An 8,080-nucleotide genomic window follows, 5' to 3' on the forward strand; every position below is an offset into this window, starting at 1 on the left:
TTATAATGGTATAGTGTAGACTTATCCCTCAGTCTTCCACAAACTATCTGGGACTATTTATCCTTCATGGCTCAGGTCTACAATGATGTTTTTCATGAAATCTTCTCTGGTGAGTGGTGCTTGCTGCCTTTACTCTTCTCTCCTCTCAGGAAAACTGGAAAAAATAGTACAGTTCCTATGAGAAACCAGGTCTACCTTGTTCTAAACCTGCTAAAATACCATTCTAATTCACTTTCCAGAGTAGCCAGTAATGCACTGCCATCCTTCTGTGGCTCCTATAAATGCAGTTTTCATAACAAGCTAGCACCTTTCAGCTTTGTTTAGCTCAGGCCAATACTGAAGTAAATTTTCATTTGCTAAACACATACCAACTGTTGGTTTGAATATGGAAGAAGGGAAGACGAAAAGCAACCCAGAGACTTATCAAGCCAGGGTAGATAATTCTTCAGGAGCATAGTATAATTGGGATATGATGAAAAAGAATCTTGAGGTAAGAGATAGAAAGACAACAACCAAAGAAAAAATGACAGCTCTTGACCTAGCTACCAGTTTAGGATTGCCAACTGCTTAGTTGGAGATGTTTTTTAGAGAGATCAGAAGACAGAAAAAAAAAAAAAAGCCCTTCACCAATATTCCACTTCTTTGACTACAAAGGGAACATCAGAGGTGCCTAGTTCCTTTAACACACCCCCACACATCCCCATTACTTATAGTCAGAGCCTGCTGAAGCCAGTACTGGCTCTGTCAGTGTCACCTCACTGCCCTTTGACACACTCCATTTGCCACTTGAAGGTTTTTGTCAGGCCCAGGACACATAGATGAATTTCTGACTGAAAATATAAGAAAATAAACCCACCATTATTTGTTGAAAAAAAAAACAAAAAACAAGTTTTTGAGTAAAGATAACAGTTAACATTATATCTGAATACTCTTTTTTTTATGCAAGAGGTTGAATTATTTCTCTCTATATTTATAGCCAGTTGCAGTAAACACTCAACTTTATGAAATTCATTTATAAATCACATTTTTAATGCTACATATCATATACAAATTATGCCCTCTCCAAGTTTTCTTAATAGTTTATATTTCAACAACTTTTCTTTTTCAAAATATTTTATTTATTTATTTTTAGAGAGAGGGGAAGGGTGAAAGCAAGAGAGGGAGAGAAACACCAGTGTGTGGTTACCTCTGGGACACCCTCTACTGGGGACCCAGCCCACAACCCAGGCATGTGCCCTGACTGGAAATCAAACCAGCAACTCTTTGGTTGTAGGCCGGCACTCAATCCACTGAGCCACACCAGCCAGGACTCAAACACTTTCCTTTGTTCATATCTTATATTAACAATTTTTAATTTGTCTCTAGGGTGGCTTATAATAAATCATTTGGTAGTGCTCAGCTTGCATACTCCAGCATTCTCTGTGCTAACACACACAGCTAGTTCTAGAGCCACTCAATATCATTGTTTGCAGGTAAGCACTTGGGAGACTTCAAAGGGCTTCCTTTCCAAATGCATTTTATTAACTGCAAACAGATAAGCCACTATATAATGCACTGTTGATATGTAATAATGTATCCTCATAGACCTGTGCAAAAATACATATATGATATGTAATATATGATATATTGATATATATTTATATAAAACTGTTAGAGGCAAAGGCAATGGGTAAATGTTGGGGAAAGTTTCACTTCCATTTGTCAGAGATGGTAAAATATAGCAGGTGCTGATGGACTTTTGGCTTTACGAGGGCCTTTAGAAGTTCACATTCTGCAGGGTTCAAATTAGACTGCTGGTAAGAAGTGTCACTCTCCCTTCCAAGTAGGTCTGCTGACTTCCCAGAGGTAAGAGCAAATTGAGCTCCCCAGAGTGGCAAGAAAAGATGTCACTACAAGGAATGAGGATATCCAGCTGCTGTGCATACAAACTTCACTTTTCTGGAAGAAGGCAAACTTCCTGGAGACATAGTCAGATTCACCCCACTCCAAAGGTCAGAAAGCCAAAAACCCGATACAACCACTTCTTCAAAGCTATAGCAAAAAAGGCTAAGCAGCTGAAACAGGCCTGGAGTTCAGGACAATGGAAACAGAGAGGAAAAGTGCAATGTGGAAGGGCAGACAGGAAGCAGAAATCCAGGGAGGCAGTAAGGTCAAGGTGTTTGTCAGCAGATTCCAGGTCTCACCTGAAGTCTGGGTTCTGGAATGGGAGACAGGTAAATGATTTAAATGCACAATATTTGGAGTCATACAGACCTAGGTATTAAATCATTGTCTTGATACCTAGAATGTGGTTTGGGCAAATTATTTAACTCTTTTTTCAGTTAGAGCATGTGTTGAACAGGTATAATTATGGCAATCCCCTCCTAGTGTTGTGGTGAGATTTGAATTTGTTAATATAAGATGATTAGAACAGTGCATAGCCCAGACTGAGTACTCAATAGCTGGCGCCCATTATTAAAAGTAGACTTTGGAGGAAAAAAGGGTAAGGATAGACCTGCAACTGGGGAAACTGGGCAAGCAGATATGAGGCAGGCCAAGTGTTTCACTACAGAGCTTTAGTTTAATTTGTGTTGGGGGGTAAGGCTATAGGAAAAAGAACCTCAGTTTCTGGAATTTTGTCATTGCATAGAGAAGGATTTTATACTGAGATCCCCAAAATGTTTTTTTTTCATCCTCACCTGAGGAGATTTTTTCATTGCCTTTAGAGAGAGAGGAAGTGAGGGAGAAAGGGAGAGATAAACATCGATGCTAGAGAGAAGCATCGATTGTTTGCTTTCCATAAATTCCTGGACCTGGGATCATTCATGTCTGGATCTAGACCAGGGATCAAACTCACAACCTAGGCATGTGCCTTGACCAGGAATTGAAAGCATGTCCTTTTGGCTATGGTATGATTCTCCAAACAACTGAGCTACACTGGACAGGGCCCTAGAATGTTTAACCAAAACTCTCAAACTCTTCCCTTATTGGCTAGGAATGACCCTCTAAGCCTGAGGGGTGGGGCAGGGAGAGACAATTGGGTGAGCTACAGAGAAAGAAAGACTGAAGGGACAGAGTACTGGATACTTTGCAGCAGTAGCCAAAATGTTAGCAGGGACACTCAGAGCCACTCATGCTCCTCTCATTCACAAATCACCCTAATCCAAGCCGTCACTAATTTTTGCCTGGATTATTGGAATATCTTTCTAACTGGTTTACCAGCTTCCACCTTTGCTCTCTCTGCCAGAAATCTGTTCTCAAAATTCAGACATAGAAATCCTGCTATGCAATGATTCCCAGTCCATTAATTCATGTTAGAATCACTTGAGGAAATTTTTAAAAGACCTTATTCCAAAAAGTTAAATCAGAACATCAGGTATGACATTTTGTTCCACTGCTTAAACACTTTAGTGTCTTCTTCTCCCTCAAAAACAACTTCTTACTATATTCCATATGATTAGGTGGCTGCCTGTTCTTTAAAATTTATTTTTTATTCTTTGTTGTTACAGTTCACATTCAATATTACTTTGTATTCATTTCCGCATAGTAGTTAGACAATCATATACTTTACAAAGTGATCCCCCTGATATTCCCAGTACCCAATTGACACCGTACACAGTTATCACAATATTATTGATTATGTTCCCTATGCTGTACTTTACAACCCTGTGAATATTTTGTAACTACCCATTTATATGTCTTCATCCCTTTCCCTTTTTCACTCAGTCAGTCCGCCAAGCTCCCTTCCCTCTGGCAACTATCAATCTGATCTCCATATCTATGAGTCTGTTTATTTTGCCTTTTAGATTCTACATATAAGCGAAATCATATGGTGTTTGTCTTTCTCTGACTGACTTATTTAACTTAGCCTAATACCTTCTAGGTCCATCCATTCTGTTGCAAATGGTAAGATCTCATTCTTTTTATGACTCAGTAATATTGCATTATATATGTTGCTTCCATATCTTGGCTATTGAACATAACACTGCAATGAACATAGAGGTGCATATGTTATCTCTTTTTTTGTTACATAAATTAACCCATTTATTATTGGCTAGCAATGTTTCAAATTGTGGAGCTTCTACTGGTCTTTCAATGCCTTCAGTCTTCTGATGGCAGACTTTACTATGACAGCAGAAGTGGTGTTGTAGGTCTAGGTGCCACCAGCGGCCGTTTTCATGGAGGAGCCACAGTGCCAGATCCCCACTGCTCACCTCTACATCTTGGTTTTACCACAGAAGGAGCAAGTATACTTGGCGTGCTGGCTGATCTCAATTTTCTTCACCATTTTCCTGAGCAAGGTGCCATAATGGGTGCCATATTTATTGACAATTCTGACTTTCTTGGTGCATTTAGCCATTTTGCTGCAAAGGAGGTCGAACCCCAAGAGGATATTATTTCAAATTAGTATTTTAGGTTTCTTCGGATACATACCCAGAAGTGGTCATGTGGTAGTAAGCCAGTTCTATTTTTAATTTTTTAAGGGAACTCCATACTGTTTTCCACAGTGGCTGCAATAGTCGCATTCCCACCAACAGTGTACTAGGGTTCCCCTTTCTCCACAATCTCACCAGCACTTATTGTTTGTTGATTTATTAATGATGGCCATTCTGACAGGTATAAGGTGGTAGCTCATTGTGGTTTTAATTTGCATCTCTGTGATAATTAGTGATGTTGAACATCTTTCATATGTCTTTTGGCCACTGCTTGTATCCTCTTTGGAGACTTGATCTCCTACCACTTTCCTCTTTGTTCACTATGTTTCAGACACACTACCCTCTTTGTTCTTTTTTGAACATCCTAGGCAAACTTCTCCTTCAGATACTTTTCACTTACTGTCCCCTCTCCCTGGAGCACTCTCCCTCAAACATATGCATGGTTCTCTCCCTCATTTTCGTCAGTTCTCTGCTTAAATGTCACTTCATCAGAAAGGTCTTCATGCTTAGTCAATCTGGTGTACCACTCCAGTCACACTCTGTCCCTCAGTCTTATTTTATTCTTTTCATGCACTATCACTACCAGACATACTTTAGATCAATTTGTTTCTATTTTTCCCACTAGGATGTAAGATCTATGAAAAGAGTGAATTTTGTCTGTTATGTTTATATCTAATCTTGTTCTTAGAATTGTGTCTCATATATAATAAATGCTCAATAAATACTTAATGTTGGTTGAATGACTGAATGAATGAGGGAATCTCTGTTTCCACCTTGCTAGGCTCTGAGTGTATGGGAAAAGTCAGAGGAAGTTCCCAGGCTATGACACTATATATTCAGCATATGCTGGGTAGAATTGATGTGCAACGTCTCTGTTCAGGACTACATTAAACATCTATTATTAATCATTATGTCCAGATGGTTTCTGATTCAGTGTCATAGGATGGATTCCTACCCATCATAAAAGCCTCTCGGTGGTACATAACCTGATAGGTATTACAAGGCCTTATCTAGAGCCTTGGAGTGGAGAGATTTCTGAGGTTAGTTCTGAAAATGTAGCAGATGGCTATGCAAATGTGGTAACTGATAGTAATACCACATTTGCATAAGTATGTCTTTTCAAAGCAATTTACTTTACAAAAAGCTGGACTAGAAATGGCACATTATGTGTTTTCCATTAGTCCTTGAATGTGATTCCAGTTCAGATAATAGGCTGGGTGGCTCTGGATTGCTCAAGTTTGCCTTATGGAGCTACCATGTGAATCCAGGTAGATTCTGAAGTAGCATAAACCTTCCTAAAGTGGATATGCCCCACTTTTGATTATTGAGGAGTGTCAGAATTGGCCCTCATCGCTGCCATTTTGACCTACTTCTACTCTACCCATCCTGGCACAACTGGACAACTCACTGTCACAAGAACAGTCCTGCCTTGAACATTGCTATTTCTACAGCTATGCTTTTAGAATTTTCACTACCCAGAAAACTCTCTACTGTCTTCTCTGACTGTTTGAATTCTAGCCAGGCTCCAGAGTCAGAATTGGTACCCCTGCCCAGCAAGGTCTTCTCTGACCATCCCAGATCAAATTGATAGCCCCTTTCAGTGCAGGTGGGAACCATAGCTTATGCCATCAACACTTCAATAGCTTATCCATGGACACGATGCTAGTTAAGAACACAGGTTCTTGTCAAGACATACCTGGGCTCTAGTCTTGGCTCTACATGCCCATAAGCAACTGAATTCATCCCCAAACAGATCACACCTTAGTAACAAAACTAAAATACTATTAGAATTAACTACTCTAGCCCTGACCAATGTGGCTCAGTTGGTAGGAACTCATCCTGAAAAGCAAAATTGTCACCAGTTTGATTCCCAGTCAGGCAAATGCCTGGGTTGCAGGATTGGTCCCCAGTGAGGTTGCATGTCAGAGGCAGCCAATCAATGTTTCTCTCTCACATCAATGTTTTCTTCCCTTTATTTCTCCCTTCCTTCCTCTCTGTCTGAAATTAAATAAATAAATATTTTTAAAAACTACTCTAGACCCCACTGAACCAAATTTTATTTAAAACCATAAAGTGAGTGATCAAGCTGACTCACAAGTATAATAACTGCCTGCCAAAACAAGTTTCCCTGAAAAGAAGACAATAAAGTGTGGGCACTGAACAAGGTAACTTTTATAATATCCACCAACCAATCAAAAATTAATAGACCTACAAGGATCAGGAAAATATGATGTACACACAGGGGAAAATTAGTAAAAAAAAAAAAAAAAAAAAAAAAAACTAGACCCGAAATAACACAGATGAAATAGTATACAAAGGTTTTTAAAACAGCTATTTAAATATGTTAAAGAATCTAAAGAAAAGCATGTACATAATGAAGAGATTGAATCTCTAAAAAAGAACTAAATGGAACTTCAGGTGCTGAAAAACACCATAACTGTAATGAAATACACACTGGATAGTTTTCACAGCATTTAAACTCTATATGAGAAAATATCATTGAACTTGAAGATGTGGCAGTAAGAACTACATAAATTGAAGCACCAAAAAATGATGGTAAACAACAGAACTTCAGTGATCTGTAGGACAGTATCAACAAATAAAGCAAATGTATTTCCAGAAGGGGAAAAGAGTATAGAAAAATATTTGAAGAAATAATGAACAAATAATTGAAAATTTGATGATAAGTATAAACCTACGTGATGCAGAGTCTGGCCTGCAAGGTCCATGTGCTGTGGCTGCGATGAACAAGTTCACATAGACTACAGAAGTACTGTGGAGAAAAGAGACAGCAAGGTTGCTCTCTAAGTGAGAGAGGGCCCCGACCCCTGCCTGGACAGGCTTTTATTGCTTTTCTGGGTACATTACATCAAGGATAGTCCTCATTTACTATGCACAGTTTTGCTGTAGGTGACTACCTTTTACAGATAACAAAGGAAAGGATGTTGCTAATTACTTCAAAGAAAAGTATGTTGCAGATGCAAGGGGAAAAGTGGTTGAACTGGTTACACTCCTTCCTTGGCAGGTTTGGCATAGATTTTAGGAAGTTACTTTAAAGATGTGCAGTAAACATTTTCTGCTTCAATTCAGGGTGAGGGAGTTTTAGCAAAAAGCAAGCCTCAAAGCAGCTTAGGTATAATGCAGGCCCAATTCCCCACGGGAAAACCAATCCATGAGCTCAGTTCCTGTGTGCCAACTTTCTCCCCACTGGTTTTCCAAATCCGGAGCTGGGCTACATTCTCCACTGCCACACAGATAGGTTCCCTATACCTACAGGTATGAAAAATTAAACAAAGTACAAGTAGAAAATTAAAAAAAAACATGAAGCAACCACATCAATGCACATCATAACCAAATTGTTGGAAACCAGCAATATAGGGAAAATATTAAAGTTAAAAAGTAAAAGGAACATATGTAAATACATATAAATGAAGAAATATAAAAATCAACACTGATTCTCCACCAGAAACAATGCTGAAAGAAAAAAAAAAAACTGTCATTCTAGAATTTTTTTTTTCAGACAAACACAAGCTGACAGAATTCATCACCAAAGAACTGCACTACAAGAAATGTTTTTCAGGCTGAAAGAAAATAATACTAAGATGGTACCTCAGATCTATACAAAGGAATGAAGAAAGCTGGAAATTGTAAAACTTTACCCCATA

The 8,080-nt window shown here is 38.8% G+C and overlaps 1 pseudogene; it reads right to left on the minus strand.

The window, feature by feature from the left end:
* Positions 1-3,997: 3,997 nt before the first annotated feature.
* Positions 3,998-4,339, minus strand: LOC114505101 (annotated as a pseudogene).
* Between the last annotated feature and the right edge of the window lie 3,741 nt (positions 4,340-8,080).

The sequence above is a fragment of the Phyllostomus discolor genome, chromosome X, assembly GCF_004126475.2.
Source record: "Phyllostomus discolor isolate MPI-MPIP mPhyDis1 chromosome X, mPhyDis1.pri.v3, whole genome shotgun sequence".
In the NCBI taxonomy this organism is placed as follows: domain Eukaryota; kingdom Metazoa; phylum Chordata; class Mammalia; order Chiroptera; family Phyllostomidae; genus Phyllostomus; species Phyllostomus discolor.